The sequence below is a fragment of the Spea bombifrons genome, chromosome 3 (assembly GCF_027358695.1).
Source record: "Spea bombifrons isolate aSpeBom1 chromosome 3, aSpeBom1.2.pri, whole genome shotgun sequence".
In the NCBI taxonomy this organism is placed as follows: Eukaryota; Metazoa; Chordata; class Amphibia; order Anura; family Pelobatidae; genus Spea; species Spea bombifrons.
The window spans coordinates 28,328,897-28,351,148 of record NC_071089.1 but is presented as its reverse complement, the minus strand read 5'-3'; the positions used below and the strand labels follow the sequence as shown (position 1 = coordinate 28,351,148).

At 37.7% G+C, this 22,252-nt stretch overlaps 1 protein-coding gene across 1 annotated transcript in view; it reads left to right on the top strand.

Moving 5' to 3' along the window:
* The window catches only part of CRIM1 (cysteine rich transmembrane BMP regulator 1), a 296,241-nt gene that overhangs the window by 216,005 nt on the left and 57,984 nt on the right, over nt 1-22,252 (top strand). The gene's annotated exons all lie outside the window — the stretch shown is intronic.

Below are 22,252 nucleotides of genomic sequence, written 5' to 3'. Positions count from 1 at the left end.
ATATATATATATATTACATATACTACTGTTTGTATGTGTCTGTACAACAACAGTCAGCAACTTTTGACACGCATGCCATGGGTTTTATCATTTCTATGTACCACTAGAGACTTAAAAAATTATTCAGCACGTTAAGTTGTGTTAAGTCTATTTCCAGAGGGTAATATTTGCAGCCTAGAATGCTGACACTACAAATCTGCTTGTTACTGAGTCACACCTGTCTATTCATTGGTAATGTAGTTTAATATCACTTAGTCCATCTGGATACAACATACTGAAGGGAAAGGAAAATTCCCCTGGCAACCACAGACTCTTGACTTTGTTGTTTGTGTGATGAGCACTTGTAGCCAAATCTCGGATGCATTTCAGATCTGGTGTTGGGAGGGAAAACAAATATGTTTGCTAATCCAGTTTCCTTCATACTATTCTACTGGCATGCAAAATGTCCTGTGCAAGGGTATTTCAAAGGCGAGATGTTCATGTATGCTTTATCTATGAAGAAATACAAAAACCTTCAGACAGATGATGGGGTGGCTTCGGTGGTATGTAGGTATTCAGTTTCTTTAACCCCTTAAGGACAATGGGCGGGCCCTAAACCCATTGAAAACAATGAATTTTGAGCCCGTACATGTACGGGCTTTGTCATTAAGGGGTTAATTTTTCTTCCAAAAGTTGTAATATCTTCACATTGGACAATTCGTTACTCACAATAGTTTTACTTCTATCATCTCATGCAGAGGTCCTCCAGCAGCGTGAGTTTCCGTTTCTCATCAAATGCCCACAATTAACTAACAAAGAGCTTTAAATATACCCTGGGCTCTGGATTTTACTGTAAGACAAATACTAATTGACCATCCTTTTAGTCATCTGAAAACATACATGTTTTACGTGCTGGAACCTCTGGTCTAATGGTCTAGGCGCAAAGGTGACAGCAGGTCTAGGCGCAAAGGTGACCTTCTGTAGCATATAGCATGTAGCAAGAAAGCCATCTTTGACATATACTTTTATGGAATCAATAAGTATCTGGATTAGTCTGAATATAATAGATTAGCTTTGGTGATACACTCTACTCAGCAACTTTTGTAAAGTAGACACCTTGTTCCCTGGAATATTCTTACCATATGTACCTAGACAATGCTAGGAATTTCTTGGAATACCATAAACCTCTTTTCACAACCAAACCGAGATGAATTGAATTGCTGTGCTGCAGTAAATCACAAGCTGATGAGCAGGAAATACAGAACGAGAATTAAGAAAAATGAATCCAATATTCACTTTTGAAAAGATGAATACTTATTTGATTTTCTGAGGTCTAACAATTTATTCCTTGAACTCCTAGGGGAAAAGTAATCATTTGTGTATAATGGAGAAAATACAATGACAACAAAAGGGTCTTTTATCTTTCTGTTTTTCATTCGAAGAGCTGATCTCTAATAGAGAAGCAAAAGAACTCGGCACAGCAGAAGTTTAGTGTCTGACAATTGAGTCGGACTAAAGAGCCCGACAGTTAACTTGAATGTCATTGGTGTCACAGGTACACATGATTTAGCACAATCACAGCACTTCTTTCATCTTGCACGCATCCCACGCATTCAACTCTAATATTTGTCTTTCTGGTTTATTTGCTTGGGTAGCGTTAAATACACTGGATGTGGTTAGATGAACTTTTCAAGTGATTTAGTCTAAAATGATACTGACTAGGTCACAGAGAAGATCAGTGGTCCCACAAGCTGAGATTAAAACAATAAATAAAAGAGAGAGAGACCAGTCGACATTGTTATTGCATGGCTTTCTGAAATGCAATATTGTACTGGAATGAAAATATGATTAAAACAATAAGAAAACTGCTGTAATTGTCCAGTGTTAACGTGTCTTCATTATATATATATATATATATATATATATATATATATATATATATAATTTATTTATTTTTGTCTTGTGCCATTTTTAGTTAAAAAAGTAATTTTTACGTTTAAATCTGTTATTGGGAATCATTCCTCTACATCCACTTGGTTCCAAATGTATTTTGGGATCCCAAGTACAGATTTGGAGCAAAGACATTCACTTCTTGCACACATATTCGATTTCAAGGTAGGCAGTGGAATAGTAGCAGGAGTAAGTCAATTGACCAGTCATATAAATATTGATATATTAGATAGAATTGTTATATGACGTTTAGGGACATTTGCTATGTCCCCAGTGATGTCAACACAGTGCCATATGGCATAACACAGAATGCAAGCTGTGTTGAGGATCTTCCACTTGTTTTAGACCTAAATGTCTGTACCTCAAAGCATGTGAGTGTACATATGTGAAATTGATACTCATGTGCAGCTATTTTATGGACTAAATAAAGCCAATATGCCAGCTTTGCATTGACCTTGCACATTCCTGCTGAGAAATATAGATGTCATTAGTAATAGGTGTTGCTAGTGGTGATCTTAAAGTGCTGACTTATACACCAAGAAGCCCAGGATGTCCACTGGCCTACATTGTCCCCCTTAACATTACAGTTATTTATAGAATGCCAGCAAATTGAGTACCGCTATCGGGGTAGAGTGAAAATAAACAATAAAGTTACAAATTAAAATATATAAAATTGGCATACTGGTAGAGAATGTGAAGATAGACCTGCTCAGTTTCCCCACAATGTATATGCATAACTGGGAACTTGACCTCTCTTACGCTTGAGTGTCTTGAAATTATAGCTGGTTCCAGAGTCCTGTTTAATATCCAGGTAGGGGAGCTGTATTTGGCCCCATCTAGTCCATGCCCAGGTTCTGCTCACTCCAGCAACTGGGGTAGAATCCTCTGCTGAGCATCATATTCCACACTCATAGAATGGATACAATGAGCCTCAAGTCAGATTGTGATTTGTTTTTGTTATGTTTTAGCAGAAGCAAAGTATGCAGATCGGATAAGTACCCCCATTTTCCAAATTACCCTTTTCCACTTTGTGTAGCTGCTATTTACTGGAACATTTTAGAAATACAAAATACAGGAAAGAAAAACCGCTATAGATGGAAAAACAAACAAAACACTTAGACATCAGGCTGGAGAAATTGATCTGTTTGGTAGATAATTTTTTTCCATGGCATTTTTTTTTCGTGTTATTCAGAACTATACAAATGAATCACCAAATCAGGATGTGTGAAGTTGAACGGAGACTCAACACACTCACAAGGAATGACATGCACAGCGATCCAGGTCCCTTCAGTATCTGAAAAAGCTGAACCATAAGTCATTTGCTCAAACTTAATTATAAAATGAATACTTAAACGTTGTGTTCCAGGGAGAAGAATGGAGTCTGACAATTATCCTTAGATGACTCAGATACTGAACTGTAAACATCAGAGGACATTATTTACTCTGATTGTGCCATGTTAGTTTTATTGAATGTTAAAAGCAGCCTTCTTTAATAGTCCCTTCTGTGTGATGTTGGCTGTCAACATGAAATTTAGATTTATTCTCTGAATTTCAGCAGTAACCAGAATAGTAAGCATTAGATGGGTGGGTAGATGTATCACGTTCCACTAATAATGACAGACAATTGTGATCTATTGCCATTAGAAGTTGGCTAGCCAGGGCCAATCCAGAACATGTTATTGATTCAGTGACCTATCTAAACCTTAATTGATTTTAAGTAGAAAATATGTGGTTTACAATTCAACTACCAAAGTTACAGTTGTGGATTCCAGACTATTGGTTCTAAAATAAAGCTGTGTTTAAAACAGTCGAAAACAACTTCTAATAAGTTATTTTCTGGTTTGTGTAGAGTAAAAGAGGTTACTTTTTTTTACACATGGATTTTAGCGATAACAAACCAGAAGGTGTGCCTAAAGAAATTTAATGTACCACTTAAAGCTGGACTATACCAGTCACACTTTAACTTTTACCCAGTGTAAAATAAGCCACACTGTTTCTTCTTTGCTAAATGAAATGCCACTGAATTAGGTTAGACTCATATGTTTTTACTTTTATCCAAATATTTGACATATGAATACACATGTGACAACTTACCTATATCAGTTAAAATGCATCAAGCATGCTAACATTAGGACGTATAAAGTACTCACACTATTGCCTGTGCTACATTGGCTCCTAATGAGCTTCTGCTGTGGCAATGACCTATTCTAAAGTTCATTAGAATTCCCTTTGCTCACTGTCTGTTGTGCTGTGAATATACTCTCGCTAAATTTTTGCCTTTGCAGTCTATCATATTAGTGATCTTTTTTTTTCTACAAAAGTCTAGATTGTAGAAAGACAGGAAGAAGCATTTGACCAGTTGCCAGTTATGTTAATATGTACCAGAAATAGTTATTGAGATGTGAAATTTAGGATACCTTCCACTTTACATGCAGATATATATTTTAAGTTTTTTTCTGCATATGATAAAGTGGTGTTTTTAGTACTAAAAGAAACAATTTCTTGATTTTTTTGACATTTATAGTATCATGCTAGTTAACAGAAGTAACAATTACATGCATTTGTTTTTTCCTTGTGGTGCTTTACTTGTTTCGTTATTGTATTTGATCCACTGATTAACCAAGAGATAGTATTTTTATTAGCAGCTGCATTGGGTTTTTTCCTGCTTCGTTTCTCTTTTTGTTCACTCGTTTTCATCAGCACAGTTCACTGCCTGGTATATTAGTTAATTTGCAGCTCCTATACTTAAAGTAGAGATGCCTGCAGCAAATATATATATTTAGGTAATAGTCCTTTTAATTGCAAGTTGAAGAATTTTAGTAACACTTTTAATTCAATTTTTAATGGCTAATAATTTTTATGTTTTTTTTTATCTAAAATAGGCAGTATTTACAAATAAAAGGTTTTAAAGTCAAAATTAAAAATCACATAACTGGTACAGGTTAAAATGAATAATTCAGTAACTGTATGATTTGTGAGTCTTCCGTTTAATACATCTAGTATTGATAGACAGATGTTAGACAGATGATAGACAGATGTTACCTTACAAATATATTGAAAGTGGTTTCAGCAGCATCAAATTGTAGTTGAGCACTGCTTGTAACGACTACTGTGTCTTTTTCCAAGTGAAGGACCTTTAGGATTCATTCCACTATATTCTTGGACCAGCAGTAAAAAATTTATTTTTAAGTAGTCTTTGGGAAGAAATGATCCAGGCATTTGTTTGAAATGGGAGGCATCAAATAATTCATGTTTTTGTGTTATTAGCATACCTGGGAACTCCCTGGGTTTGACCCTGAGAACCACTGGAGAAGTGCCTCTTCTCCAGTTCTCTGGGTGAACACTCGATTCCTCTGGGTCACGGGAGCGGGGTCTTGACACTCAGCACCCATTTCTCCTTGAAATGGGGTTGTTTCCCGAAATGTCAGCCGGAACACCCCCTGACATCACCAGGAGCACCCCTAGCATCAGCGTGACCGCCCTCCAACGTCAGTTCCCAAGTATGGTGTACACTTTTGCATCGTAGCCAGAGTTGGATCATAGTTAACAGTCTATTGTCCTAGATTTTAGACAAATCTTGAAACAGCCAATCAGTGGATAGAAAGTGCTCCCATGGAAATCACATGCACACGACGGACTGAACAGACCCCCTCCCCTTTTCCGAGCCAGCGGTAGAGCTGTCTAGAGATGAGCCTGTTCAGGGAGATGTGTTGAGATGCATATGAGGGCTTCTGCTGAATCACCCATGCATTTGCAAAAAAGGACAACATGAACATTTAAATAGATCACACAGCTATCGTATGGATTAAAGTACATTTAATGCTTCAAATATTAGTTCAAAAGTATTGTATAACCAGGTTGTTTTAAGAATGTCTGACCTTTACAGAAAGCTTGTAGACATGATCAAATATTGGAACAGCCTGTGCAGTTTTGACAATGTAATGGTTAATCCCGGTTGCTTGTTCTAGCAGTTTGCCATCTAACACTTTAAGATCATTGAAATAATTGAGTTGGTACTAAGACTGTAGGGGACGGGCACATATCTGCAGCAACACTGCAACATTATTCTTATCACAGAGGGAAAAGTAATGGCTCTGTTTGACGTTTGACCTGGAGCCAAGCTGCTTTATCTCCCTGTGCTTTTGATACAGAATTAGATTCATTGTGAACAGACAATCCATGCCCTGAAAAAGCCTTTTCATTTTATTCCATCTGACATCAGGAGATGAATTGTGTCCCACAATGTCACCCGGATCAGGCTATGAACCTAACCACAGACTTTCTTTGACCCTGTGGTCCCCATGTTCTTGGGGCTATCTTACTATCTGCCCTGGTTACAACAGAAGTAGAAACAACACAGAAATCCAAAAATTCTGAAATATTGGTTTGATTTTGCTATTTTACTTAAACGAAACATGACGTTTCCACGTATTTAAGGCTTCAAGGCTGTTTTACTAATGGATCCTCTGGAGACTTCTCTGCAATTAAACCTCTGCTGCCTGCTTATATAAGAACCCAGGATGCTTGTTCTATACATAGTACAGAAGATCTATTTTCACATTCCACAGTCATGGTAATAGTTGAGTAGATAAGAAATTCCCTCCCCTTACTTCACTGTGTAAATGGCAACGTTTGTTTTACATAAAACGCATTGCCAACAGCGTCATGTGTCCAATTTTCTAAGCTGCGGCATGTATATATATATGATAATAAGTCCTTAGTACCGCGAACACAGTGGACTGGATGATAATTATCAAAAATCTCTTTGTAAACAACATATGGGGCATAAACTGTTTGACTTGAGGCTACCGAGCAACCCTGAGCGAGCGTATGAAGAACTTTCACCTTGACTACCTTTTCAGCTGTAGCTCTAGAAAAATTGTCCATGACTAAATATGGGTCGGGACAAATATATTCCAACCTTACTTAAAGTCTGACCCTGACTTTTAATTTTGCTCATTGCAAGCCTTAAACTTATAATGCCAGTAAAATTGGCTCAAGGACGTAATGCCAAAATACCAGTAAAAATGTCTGTAGGGCATGATACTGGTTATCAAACAATTATATTCAATAGTGTATTTTACTTTCAAGGTAAGTGGGCCATCAATTTAAATCAAAAGCCGTTAAAGGCACTACTGAGTTCTTCCGTTTGAAAACAATGACCATACCTTGGAACTCTCCGGGTTTGACCTGGAGATTGCAGAGTCAGCGCTGCTCCTCCGGTTCTCATCCCGAATCATCCAGGTCACGGGAGCGGGGTCTTGGCACGCCCCGCTCCCCGCCCATTCTTCCTTTAAATGGGGGTGTCAGTGTGAAGTTCTGGCCATATCCCTCAAGGGATGGCTCTGGGTAGCCGGAGCCCACAAGTTCGCAGGTATGGAGATGACATACTGCGTTACTCAGTTAATTGGTTACCCAAGTCTGTCTTATTATAGAGGTATTTGCAACATAGCACTGCAGATAGCACTAGGCCATGACATGAGGGAGCTGTAATAGAGCTGAGGCCATTTGTTGACAACCAAAGTATGGTATTTACTGTATTCGTGGGTGTAGCTGCCATCCAAGTATCGGGGCAGGGCACGTTCCAAACAACCTTTATATGGTGGGGAGTGGGAAGGAAGTTGGTGGGACTAGGCAGTTAGTGGGCTACAGAATTGACCCAGAGCCTAGAGGAAGCAGGGCTTCATCTGGAGAGTTCCGAGTGATGTTGGTAGGTATCGTGAGTTTTTAACCAAATGCCCCTGCCATTTTTATTCCAAGACATGTCTACTGCATTTACCTCTAGAAATTTGGGTAAATACCTTCTGAAAGTCAACAACCTTTAATAGCTGATAAAAACCCTACACATCATGATGTGCCAAAAGGTTAGCAGGTAATGCAAACTCAGGGTAGCCATTATTTATGCAAACAACAATTTTAAGAAGTATCCATTATTATCAAAATAAAAGTGGCCATTAGTGTCCCTTTATAACTGAAATTGACTCCTTGTGTTTTCTTTGATTTGAATTAATAAGCGTAGTGATGAATTTCTGCCTAGAAGCCTTTCAGTGAGCGTGTCTGTTGTTAATCTAAAAGGTCAGAGTGTATGTAAATACTTTGCATTAATATGCAGTACAACATATTCCATCACTGGGAATAGTCATAGAGGTTTCTTCCAGAGTATGAAATGTTGAATTAGTGTTAAATGAATTTGAGCGATAATGAATTGTAACCAGTTTGTGAAGCCTTTTTTCCTTGAAGGTACCAATTATGTTAATGGCTCTTATTATTTTGTCAGGCCTAGGGGACTTGTAGCCAATCTATTAGTATAAGATTAGAATCAAGCGAGATTCAGAACGTTTAATGGCTCGTTAAAAGTTGACTGCACTGACATTGCTTTTTAATAGGTCTAAAAGCCACCAAAAAGAATGAATTTAATAAGGCAGGAGTATCCCAAATATACTTTTGTGTGTTAAAAAAAAAGATTGCAACGAGTAAAGTCTGCATAGAGATATTTATATATGTATTGGATGTTTAGTCTTTCTGACATTATGTAAATGAACAAATTGCATACTATTTTGTTTAATGAGTGCCATTCTAAAATACTGAATACATCAGTGTTATTTAACTCACAGATCTTCTAGACTGTAAGCTTGCTAACTGGGCCATCTTTACCTAATGTATCGGTTTGTCTTACTCCGTAAATTCTAGTTTTGTCATTTACCCTAAATATGTTGTAAGAATCGCTGCGCAAATTGTTGGCGCTATATAAATAAAAGTTATTAATAATAATAAGTAAAGCAGATTTTCAGCAAAGGTGGTGGGAGCTAAGAAAAATACTGAGTAGCCCGGTGACATGGGGTTGAGTATGTCCCTTCTTCAATTATGGCTTCGTCCAGACTCTCCCAGCGCATGCACAGCGACAACTGGTCGAAGACAGTGGACCAGCAGTGTTTCAGGCAATCGCTGGTTTATTTGAATGTCCGTGTAAAAGAATATATATGTTTTAAATATATCTGCTATATTTGTTCAGTAAAGCAGATGTAAAAAATATTGTTTATATAATTGCATTTATCAGCAATAGTCTTTATAGGGTCACTTTAATGCTTGCCATGAACATTAGAAAAGCATATTATTATACTTGTATGTAATATTTTCTTGTTAGAAGAAACTGTAGCCTAGCCTATTGTTGATGATCTGTATTCTGTCTTAAGAAGAGACCTCTGAGGTCCTGAAAGCTTACTAAATTGGTACTTGTGCCTTTCGGTATCACTTTCGACTAAAGACTCAATGTACTTTGTTCCAAACACACCAAGACACAAGGCGAGTTTTTCCTTAAATGTTTTTAAGAGTTTTCTACATCCTATAATCAAGTGTCACAATAAAAGCTACTGTGACTCTTATCCTGTCAATCCCAAACATGCTATTTGTTTACCAGTCTTGAAGAAGGTAAATAAGGCCAGTGTAAACAGATATCTCCCCCCCTTATGAAGCTGCACAGATGGAGGAGGTGAGGTTGACAGGAGGCATTAGTGTGTGCAAGTAGATGGAGAAAACATTCATCCCAGCAGTCCCAGTTTTTAAAGGACAGTCCCAATTTTCAAGCACTAAACACCCCTACTGTGCTGCTATTGGGACAGTGGGGATCATAGGCCAAATCCTCTCATCGCCCATGACCAGTGTAGCAAGCTGTGACATTGATTGAGGTTGTTTATCATCACTCCCATTTTGTTCTGTGATGTAGCTGGACAGGAATAGTAATAACTTCTGCTTCACCTCCCACCCCACTGTAACCACGACTCCACTGAGGTGTCTCGATTTGCACCAGGAAGTAGCTGGAGCCAGACAGGAAGTGCCACCAAATGCCACTCCCTTTCCCTTTGATTAAATGTTGCGTTTTGCATTCAGTATAAGGACGCTTTATCATGAATTAGAAACCGAGTTATCTGAAAAAATGAGTATTTTATAGTTTGTGTTTTAATGGTAACCTCTTACCTCCCCTCCATCTTGTGAATTTTGAGTCCTGTTTACTGACGCTGTAAGTCAGCCTCAGGTCCCTGACATCTTATAAAAGCAGTTTGGACCTCTAAGAAATGAGAGCGTCTGCTTCTGTTGTATTGTCTGTGTTATAGTTCCTTTGGGTGGCAGAGGCCATGCACTACTCAAAAATAAAGATATCACAAAGCAACTGTTTTTAAAATATCCCTTTATAAACCAATTCAAAGTGTAATTGCTTCTCCCAGGCTGCTGAAATATCATAATGTAAACTCATATATTATACATTCTTTCAATATATGGAACGGACATAAATATTCATCATCTATACTGAAAGCTTATTCGTTTAGGCCCAACTTTAGCTATAGCTTCCCTTTAAGACAATGAAGAACAGGCTTGGAACTTCAGTACCTCGATAATATTAGTTGATTTAAAATATGAAATTCCAGTGGGTTAGAAAGATCACAATTCATGTTTTTTTTTAAATATTTACATGCCACGTTTGGAAACAGTACACTTAATCATACATTATCGCATTGTGATTTTGCAGGAAAAAGCTTTAGTTTCAGGAGAGAGGTAACGATGGAATTTAAAGTATTCAAGCTTCTTCTTCTGGTTTGGTAAATTACCGGTTTTGTGATATGAAAATGTTTCTTTGTATAGAGCAGACTCAGTATGCTTTATGCATCCTGTCTCCGACAGAATATTGTAGCTAGTTTCATGTTCACAAGCCTCTGAAGAGATTGATGTACTTTTGCGAAATGTCTTTAAATGACACCACTGGGCCCCATTCTCTGGCTAATTTTCTGGCTATTACAGTACTCTCGACCATGCAGAATGAACATTATTCCAGCTAATCATTAACTTGTTCTTCTCCCCTCCCTCCTCGGGGCATTGCAGACACATAAACCCCTGCAAATATAAACAGAATAGTTTTTTTTAATCCTTTCATCTCTAAATTTTTGCGACCTGATACTGATGATTTTAATAACACACCATGTGTTTGACCCTTAAAAGTTTAAAAGCAAATGATTACATAATAAAAAGTTCACAGAATGACGTCATAGAATTCGTCGGCTTTATCAGTGTGTGACGCAGTGCATATTTGCTAATGGAGACCATGTTACATGTTTCACAGATGCTAAACCTGATTTGGGACACTTAGCAAAGCATGTAGGGTCGCACCCCGCTGTGTTGGAGTGTTATTAAGTGAAGGTATTTGAGAAGTCAATCTTCTGCAATAGAAGAACTTGACCCAGAGCTCCAAGAAAGCAGGGCTTCATCTGGAGACTCTGAGTGAAACCCAGATAGCTCTGATGTATTTAATGTCTACTGCATTTAGGGAAAGACCTTAAAAATGTCAGCAATGTTGATAAAAACTCTATATATCATGATCTGCCGAAAGGTTATTAGGTGATTCAAACCAAGAGTAGCCATTGATGATAAAAACAACAATTTTAGGAAGGATCCCTTATTATCAAAATAAAAGTGGTCATTAGTGTCCCTTTATAACTGAAATGGACTCTTGAAGCATTAGTAAGTGAAGGTATTTGAGAAGTCAATTGAATTTCAGTGCTTTGTCTGTAATCTTTATACGCAGCCGGGCAGCCTCTAGTGGTTAATGATGGGCACGATGGTGAATTGTAAAGAACATACATGGGCTGTCTACGTGAATGTCTTTGGCTTCTCTATTACTGTATGATGATCAGAAGTCTACTTTAAACATGGACACTTATAGAAACATATACTGTACGGTTGCATTGGTGCTCTGCATGAAGCATTTTTATCTCCAGTTAAAGAAGACATCTAGTCATCCTATATTACGTCATTCATTTTCTGTACATTTTCAACACTTTGATGATTATTTATCAAGGGTTTTACAAAAAAATCTAATACCTGCTTAATAAACCTAATCACTGTTACTTTATTTATTGTCAACTGTATTTTAGATTATGCCCCGTCTGGCTTTGGATAATGTTAGTTATAGCTCGCGTAGGAAGCATGACAGTGTTTATAAGCCCCATAAGAGGGATGGAATGAGAGCCAGCCCCTGGAAGACTTTGTTTCATTGCCAACTGCTTTATTCTCAAGACATTTCCTTCGCTAGGGAGTAAAAAAAAATATTTTTATAGAAGCGGATGAAACCTTTCTGGAGTTTGAGATTCATTTCCTAATGATGCTAGACTTCAAGTCGTTTACTCCCACATCTTCTGCAATAGAGTCAAGAGTGTATTTCCTAAGGTTAAAGGCAGGTTTTTCAATAATCATAATTAGAATCAGTAATCATTATGGAATGGGCATGAGGCCTGCCAGGTAGGATTCAAAAGTGTCTGGCTAATCACTCAACTATAAAAAATACAAAAGATACTTTTTTGAGCCACCTCAGTTATCGCGCTGTTACTAATTAGCAAAGTTATTAAGCAATTTGCCATCAGATGTCACATTTCTCCACGTACTATTTTCATACACACAAAAGAATCATTTTATACAGATTTTAGTTAATTTGTACTAAACTTTTTTTCTTTTTAGCATTTTTACCTTTTCATCTGTTTTGAGGCATCACTTTAAAGGGTTTACAAGACTGCTTGTATCTGGGATTAAGGAAACATTTCCGTAGAAATCAAATCCTCTAGATATGACAGATGGCTTGGGCAATTTCTTGTGTTTCATCCGACACTGACAGCCTCAAACCTGACGTCCTCCTCCTCTGTCATTTTTTGGCATTCGCTTATTATGTCCCTGCTTTTAGGATAAAATTTTGCCGAGGGATAGAAGACCAAATCACATTAGCAACACAACCAGTATCACTACTGTCTTTTAGCGCAACCTCATACATCATTACACTATGTGCTCTTCAGGGAAGGATTATTTCTCTCTTTTTATATATTTTTTTTTGGTTAGTTCTGAGTTATTCTGCTGTACGAAGAACAGTGTTGGAAGCCTGTGCAAATCAGACATAGGAAGGATGGGGATCTGTGGATTATCGCTATCTGTTTGTACTGCTCAGCACTGCAAAACAGTAATTGAAGAAATTGTCAATCAATAAAAATTATTCTGTATTAAAGGGACATTCCAGCCATTCTATGCACTTTAATCCATATGATAGCTGAGAAGTCCCTTTAAATCCATGTGATGTCCATCTTGCAAATGCAGGGACAAATCTGGTCAAAGGATAAAGAAAGTCATTGAGGATCCTTCTATTAGGCTGTGGGGCATTCTAGAAGTCGAGCTTCTGAGCTTATTCCAAAGTCTTCACTAACAGGTCCCTTTCTACAGATGGTTGTTCCTACTTCAACTGCTGTTCCTACAGAGCTTTACTTGTCCCTTTAACCCTATAAAAACTATACAATTGTGCTACTTATTTTTTGTATTGAGTGTCTGCTATAAAGTTGTGAAGAGCAGCTAAAGGTTTGTAAACAGAATAGTATTGGTGCGTCTTAATGGCAATCCCTTGTGTCCTCTGTGTGCCTTTAATTCCTATAGCTGCAAGGTCCATAAAGCACAGCTTTAACAGCGAGTGGTCCAGGGGAGCAGTAAACCAGGAGTGGATGAATTGAGAAGGAGGACTGTGTTTGCAAGATTGTCTCAGCCACTGAGGCTTCCATAAAGCTCACTTGCATGAATGTCACAGCCCATTTGCTAACAGCAGGTTATAGCGTGCGTCTGGGCTGTCCCTTAAAGGCAATCACAAATATCTGAAAAAAAGGCAGAGAAAAGGATAACGTTCAAGGTGAAGAAGTCCTTACGCCTGTGGTTCCTATAAAAAATGATCAAAAGGGCCATTGGAAGAGATATGCGTGCGAGCAAAGGCATGCTGTGTTGACTACTAATATCTGAGTGTGACAAGGATTTTCACGTCCTTTCCTCACTCCAGAATTTCACCCCCCCAAGGGAGGTATTGAATGGAGATAGAATAGAAACAGAGGGTACATGAATATAATGCGCTTTAGGGAGGGATAGCTGGTAGACTGTCTGTCAGCAAGAATGCATAAAGGATCAGACATCACGGACGGCTAGAGCACATTTCACATCGATGAGCAAAATCTGACAAAAGTTTGGACATCTCCAGCTGGATGAGCCTACAATGTGCAGCTAATTAGCTATACAGAGCTTCACAAGGCTTATAACAGTCACGCTCATGATCAGTGAAACTAGATCTCACATTCTGTTTCTTCCGGTCATCTGCTTCCTACCTATTTTTATTATTTGTCTACTGCAGTTAAAGCTGTGAAGGTATCATTCACTATAAGGGACGGGAACTATACACATTTATTGTGTGATTATTGTTTCTTATTTTGCGTGATTATTGTCTCTTATTTTGCGGAGCAAACTTCAGCAACATATCTTCTCTATTTATTAAAACATATATAAATTTGAATATATTTTAGTCCTATTTGAACTACCCAATGAACATCTGGTACTTTCTTTTTCCTGTGTAGAATGTATGCAAATGTATACATCTGCTTCAACTTGAAGGTCTGATCGTATTATTTATTGTTAATTATTCAAGTTTGCTCCTAACATTGACCTAACGTTCTCTACCACATAACAAGTTCCTGGCTCCCTCATTAACTTATTGTCGGAGAAGGTCTAATTATTTCCTGATAAATCTTACAAGTAGATATTATAATACGATGCTGTATAGTCTGTTATATTAAAAGAGTAACATATTTTGAAGACCCTTGCATCCAAAGTCAGGCTTCTTAGTAATCTTGTTGGTTTTGAAAAGCTTTCTTGCAACCTGAGTAACCGTCTTCCAGAAAAAAACATTGTTATCACTAGTATATCACAACTAAAATCCATGCGTGCATACAGGTGACGTAATTCCGCATATTTTTACCTCCTGATAAGTTAAACAATGGTTTGGTTGCCACCATCAGTGAGTCTTTAAAATACAATCTTTGTCTTGGACTAGTAAAGGAGTCCTCTGGCTCAGCGTACTTAGAAAGTTCCCTATTGTAACTGAAGCTTTACATTTCTTTTTGCACGTCTGGAAATTCTCAGGTAAACTCACAAAGTGCTATGTTTTAGGTTTAAATAAATGTATTGAACATATATCTCTGTCCCGGTGTACAAACAGGGCATTAGAGGAAGTCTCTGCTCTTGCTATTTTTGAGTCTACTCATTTTGAATGTCCCTGTTGCTAAATTAGAGATAAATGCGGTAAATAGAAACAAATGTTCCCATCTAGTCAGGAAAGATGTGCACAGGCCTCGAATGAGAGATGTGTAACTTCGTGAAACGTTCCTATGGGACTTTCTAGCCTTCTGTTTGGAAAGCTTCTCACTATTCTCCGGTGCATTGTTCCACTTAGCTGACTGATTGAGAGAGGTTGCTGCAGTTTCAAGGTTGCAGTGATTGAATTCTGGTGGTAGAATAAATATATAATATTTTCATTTAAGATGGATATCAAATAGATTAGACTGGGGGGAAGGGGGCTCAGGCTACAGCATTCTTCTACCGTAAAGGTTTATGCGATTTGTAGTTCACAAACAACTAGAGTACAAGTAATGGATTTACATTCCACTAGAGAATTTAAAAAACTTTCATTTGGAAATGTTCATTTGGATAAGCCTACAACGTGTCTCTCATTAGCTAGTAAGGTCTATAACACCTAAGTGCCTTGGTCTTTACGGGACAGTGCTGTCCAGCATAGCTGCCGCAAAGGTCTAGGGTCTGCTACTGAGTGCCAACAAGTGGTTCTCCAGGTGAAGTTGGCATGTGATCATGCCCTGCTCTATTCACATACCCCAACATAGGTGTCCCAATGTGACCTTACATATTTAGGAGTGTGAGAGTCATTTTCATTATTAATTATTTATGGATACAATGCTACTTCCAGTACTTCCAATTCCTAGCATCCAAAATGTTAAAACATCAATAACATCCTAATTTGGTTTATTTAGCAATTTTGGTTCCCTGTTGTATTGCATTACTTAAAAGTCAAGCAACTAATGGGCCAAAAGCACACACCTAGTAACAAAATTAAATATTTGGATATATGACTCAGTGGTCAGTGTGTGACTTCAACCGCACTAATACATTTCACCAATCCCATTAAAAGTGAAGTAGCTATTAATAGAGCTCATTCTTCTACCACTTGTTTGGTTGCTCAACATGCATTTAAAACAGGTTTCATCTACCTTCTGCATTAACTGTTTATAAAGGAACGTTTCTGGGATATAGGGGTAGTGAAGCTGTATCATGGTTAACCCCAACGTCTTAGACGATACACTTGCAGAAATTAAACCAACCATTGACGACATACATGTAGGGCAATTGCCCTAGGGCCCCTGGTGGCAAGCAGCTCCCACTCGGTGCAGTGCAATTTAGGCATCTGCACAGCAGAGCAGGAATACAGTGTGGGGGCCCAGGGCTCTTCTCTGGCAGCGGGGGTATTTGCAGTGATGCAGGGAGACTCCATTTGTGGCTCATGATTGGTGATGATTGAGTTAGGTTCCTACTTCCTGTGGTGTGACAGGATCAGCCAGCTATTGATTAATGTAGATGCTGAAATCAATAATAATATGAGCTATCAGGTACTCCAGAGCCCACTCTTCATTTTTTAACTGTAATGAGAAATGATATTGAGTATATATTGAGAATGCTGGAATAATGATGAAGGATACATATTACTACAATACTGATCTGGTTCATAAATATTTGTAATTATGGATATTTATTTATTAATCTTTTTGTGATCTGTAGTTAATGATGGATGTCAATGCCAGTGTTTCTGAATCTGTTATTCCATATTTATAGATACCTAGGGGCCAGTTTTACGCATAAATAAGCCAGGAAGTATTAACAATGCGAAAAAAGAGCAATTGCTCCAGGGCCCCTAGGGGACAGAGTTATCTTCCTACTTCGTGTCATGTGACAGGATCAACCAAATACTTTGTAGTCACATGTTGCAATTAGTAAGAGTGGAAGCTGCATGGCTGCCTGCTGGTAAAGAAAATCCAAGACTCATGGTTTCTGTGTGTGGATCGCCCAGCCAGGAAGCTGCAGCAACAGGAAAAGAGATATTTTGTTGCTTGGGTCCCTGTTTATGGATGTTAGTGTGGTTTATTCACTAAAAGTAGTTGGCAGGAGAAATGCGGTTTTAACACCTTAACCTCAATAGGACTCCGGTGGGGTTCTCCTACAGGACGATATTAGCTGCCTTATAAAATGCTTTATTTAAATCAATTCCAGTTGATTATATTGCCAAAGTTCCCTTTCGTGGATATAAGTATGTGTGTGTGTGTGTGTATTTATGTTGGATATTTGTGTATGAATGCACGTGGTTGAGCCTTTTAATTATATCTGCATGCACATCATAAGTTCTGGTTCTGGTAAAGACGATGAAGGTGAGGGTAAAGGCCCTCTTCTCCTTTTTGTATCAGTCTGTTATTGTTTGCAGTTTTAAATTTATCCTGGCTCTGATTGCAAAGCGCTACGGACTCTGCTATATAAATAATAATGTAACTTATGTTGTGCCAGTGTACATGAGAACTTTGAAATTCAGGAGTGATACTACTTGTTTCATTCAAGTTTTAGGATGATGTAGACAAATCAAAATAGCGAATCGCTACAATTTTCAGATGTTTAATTAAAAAATACATTAGTACGGTGTTAATAAAATGTAATTGGTTTGCATAAAGTAACAACGCATAACTGCTTTGATGATTTATATTGTCTTTAAAATCTCAGTAAAAAAGAGGAACGGCAATAAGGAGAGTGTGTAAAGTAGATCTATGTGGATTTTCTGTTTCGCTTTCATCAAGACCCTAAGTGTTATTATACTGGAGAAGCCACTAGAATGGATATTAACTGCATGACTGTTTATAATTAAGTAGGTGATCAGAAGCTTATGAACAAATAAATGTTGTGTGTAATTGTAGTTTTCCCGGGGAACTATCAATAAGAATTATTAACTGTTGCTATGGGAGCGCACCTGTAAGCCGGGCTTCATGTTGATATTGTTTGCCTGCTTTTATACATATATTCTGTACTTTATTTTATTTTAAAGAGTTATTTGAAAATAATCTTTTGAAAACATATTGCTCTTATTTCATTTTTTCATGCTTCAGAAACAAAGAAGAGGTAGATGAGTTTAAATGTTCATCCTGTGTGGTTTGTCTGTATTTGAGCAGGAGAAGGAGAATATTTTCGGCCTAAAATTAGTTGGCATATATTGAATGCCACAAACCAGTACATCTGTACCAATGGGCAATCCCACATAATATATATAAAAAAAATTGCCCCTCTGATGTTGACAGCGCCAGCATCTCCTGGACCTGCCAGGGTTTACGTGTTACAAGTCCCAAGGAGATATATATCATCTAGGAAGGTACTTAAATGAGACCTCCTGGGTTTTGATGGAGATGGAACCCTTATAATACAACAAAAAAATCTTGAGTCATTGGTCTCTACTTAAACCCTAGGTCTCTCTCCCAAAATCTAGTTCTATATGGTAATGGTTCTCCTTGGGAAGGAGAAATGACCTTAATATAAAATGAAAATTATATGTGTATGATTTGCTTTTATTTTTTTATGAAGTATAAGAATCTATATATACCTTAGTCATACATTATAATTATATATTGCCAGCAGATTTTGTAGCGCTGTTACAACAGGAGACATTGGATTGTTTAACAAAGACCATTTAAAATTAACAATGCACGTTAAGTCATAGTGGTAGAAATGAACAAGAGGGCCATCTTCTTGCAAACTTACAATCTATTGGCAGTAACAAACACATTGTAAGGTTGGCCATTTGTTAGTTTATTAGCCATAATGTCAGTGATTTTTAGATGTTCCATCATAAAATCACCTTGCAGTCACCTAATTGTCATGTGACACAAAGAAAGGAGCTAATAGGTTGTTGGAAATGCTTCTTAAAAGTTTGTGTGATTAGAGGAAAATAAACAATTTTTGGTAGTTTCTGTTGGGTATTACCTGCCCTCCATGGACAACAAAGCCTCAAGGTCACAGGTTGCAAAAAACAGAAGTAGAGTTAGAGGATAATAGGTGCTAAGCCGTATGGGTATGAATAAAATGTTTGCACATTTGATGTCTGCCTAAAATGTTTGCATTTGACGTTGGCATGAAGAATAAAAGTTCACTTCAGTTCAGTTATTTATACAGAGGTAAGAGTTTGTTCCTTGTTTAGTTCCTGGCTGGAATTTACAGGTTGGATACCTCGGCAGCGTAGACAGCTTAAGTGTTCCAGATACAACTGTTCTGGACAAGTATGTCCTGGATGTTTGGAGTCATTTGTACCCTGTAGCTCCAACATATGCCTTATTATTCCAAGGCTATACTGAACATTGAAGGATGATTCAGAAAGATTGGGGGGGGCAGAGACCGTACGGGAATCCAATTTGCATATGAAGTAGAAGCGTCGAGTCTGTTCGCTGTACCTCTTCTGTTGAGTGGTCAGATAAGATTGATGATGCTTTAGTAGTATGCAGCACCATACGAACATGCTGTCTCACATCTTTAACTGTTTTCTAGCTATTTCATCTGTAGGCAATTATTCTTGAAGTCAAATAATCTTTTATTTTCACAATTGTACAAAATTGAATACGATTTGTCTTACCAAGACCTGGTACATCATAAAAAAGCAAGTCTTTCTGCGTTTTCTTGTATTACATTCCCCGTCAAGAAGTTTGCGTGCCGTTTGCCTAATTATATATATATATATATATAAAATAAAAGCTTTCTACCTTTTTATTATGAAAGTTTAAGGCAGTCAGAAGTATTCAGGAAGCCACTGACTCCATAAGACATTCTAAAAGACCACAGCAGTGGCTACACGTGGCATTTCTTGCATTCTTGTAGTTGCCTGTGACTCATATCTAGCCACAGACAACACGCATCTAAAGTCGCAAGCGTACATTCACATCTCCTTAGCGTTGCCACTTGCCCTGGTTTGACAGTGACTTTTTCAGAATCCCAGACTTACCTCTTTATGTCCATGAAACCACCAGGATTGTGGCGTATTCCAAACAGAGGCAAGGCTCAGTGGAGGTGCGGAACTTTGAGTTACGTGACCCAGTAGTAGTAGTAGTAGCCATTGTGTGAGCTGCATTAAAGTTGGCTGATGACTCGGTAACAGTAAGTGTGTTAGTGTGAGTGTCTTTGTGTTAGTATGAGTGTCTGTTTGTAAGTGCATGCCCATGTCTTTCCTCTCCTCTTCCAACCCCTCGCCTTGTTTTTTTGTGTGTCTCTTTTCTCCCCTTCTCTCATTTTCATCACTTCTCATTCCTCCTTTCCCTCATATCCCTCTATTCGCCTGTTTATCTCCTCGTCTTGTCTTTCATTGCTTTTCTTCTGTCTGTTTTCTTTCTAATGAACAAAATGCAAAAACCTTTTTGTTCTAAACTATAAAACCATGCACCCTGGTCACGCACCTGGGAGCAACCATTCAAGGATTTATGTGAGTGTTTATGTAAGTGTATGCAAGGATTTCTTTGGGGGTTTTTTTGTAAGAGCTAGTTGGCTATAGTGAATTTGTGAGTTCTACTCTTATTTAACTCATGTGCGTTTGCTAATGTACCCACTATTATTACTAATTCATGAGCATCAACATGATCTCCCGAACTATGCAATATTCAATATATAAAGATGTCTGCGGTTTATTTGTAAAGATATGGTACATTTTACAAATAGACAAATTTGTGTGATCGTGCTGTATATTGAATATATGTAACTAGATGTTAACTTTAATATACCTCCTTATTTATGTGCTGGAGCAAAAAAATAATTGAAATGCCTAAGTAGGTGTAAATATTACACGGTTAAATAGTTTGATTTCATTGGAGCATCGTTGAATGATGCTAAGGTGGATTGCCGACTTATATGCCCACAGGACTGACAACAGCATTGCTGATTTTATTTGTTGAGTCTTGCTAAGCGAAGTGAAAAGAGCAGATATATTTTGTTTTCCACCCTGTGCATATTTCTAGGAGAGGGTTGAAATAATTTCGTTTATATGTTCATTTCAGCTCATTGGAAGTTAGGCATGCATATTAAATAACTGTATTTGGGTGCCATAGGGACAGGAACTAAAAAAAAACCAGAAGTACAATGCTGTCTGGATAGATTTAGTGCTGTTAGACTAGGCACAAAAGTGTGGGTATAGAAGGGGATGTAGAATGAGATGCATCAACAAATAGAGGATTAGCAGAATTGCATTTAACTGGAGTCACACATGGTCCCCTCTGTGGAAGGACTGCTTCACACAGCTATGCACTTGATAGATGACCTTTAAGTGTATGTCTTCCGGTATGTTACAGTCATAACCACCAAGGATAGCACAGAACATACGCTGTTCAAAATCTCTTGTGTTGGTTATTGTCTGAAAACCTAGTAGTTTTGGAATGATCGCAAGCGTCATTAATGGTCTGTTCATGATTAAATGTATGGAAGAAACTTGACTAGAACAAAATACACTTAAAGGAAAGTCCACCTAAAAAATGTATTTAAAACTAAGCAAATCCTTTCTACGTTTAGGTGTGTATGTGGAGAACGCATCATCATCCCCACTGTTTATCCTGATGATGTCTCCCACACCAGATTCTCAGAATGATATTCTTTTGGTATTGCATGGAATTCATTCACAGTCCTAATGATAGCATGTGCATGTATAATCAAACATTGAGTCTTTAGTCAAAAGTGATGCCTTTTATATATTTATATGAGATAGCATGTGGAGGAGAAATGCTATGGTAGGGAGATGAGACAGAAAGATGGGACTGCCGCTCGTTAGGAGAAAAACCTTGGGAGGAATGTTTTTATTAAATCGGGAGTGTTTGGTTCGCCTGGGAGATAATTATAACAGGTTTTCTTTGTCTGTGCCAAGTTCGCTTTTCTATAGATACACTATATTTTACTATATTATTTTTCCTTTCACTAAACCTCTTTTACCTTTCCTAAGATTTCTGAATTCTCCATTTGGTACATATGCTGTAGGTAAAATTTTAAGTGGGGCATTGAAAGTTAACTGATTAAAAGGGGAACGATCCGATCGATCTTGACACATCTCTCACCCTGGACATCAGTATGGCTGTATGGACTTAACTAAAAGGAAGAGTGAGAAGTCAATACACAGGAAGCACTTGCGGCTGTTAACCAAGTTTAATAACCAGGTCAATACGAAGCTCGTTTAAGTATGTTCTGCTCAACGCTTCCCAATAAGTCAAACCAAACAATACAGGCTAAAAATGCACCATATATCTTAATCCAGTTATTTATTTTTTCTATTTCTGTTGCATTCTTGTTTGGAGGGTGCATCGCTATTTCTCTATTTGAATAAAGGGATCAGCACATAGTTTCTTAATTAAGCTAGCTTAATTGAAAA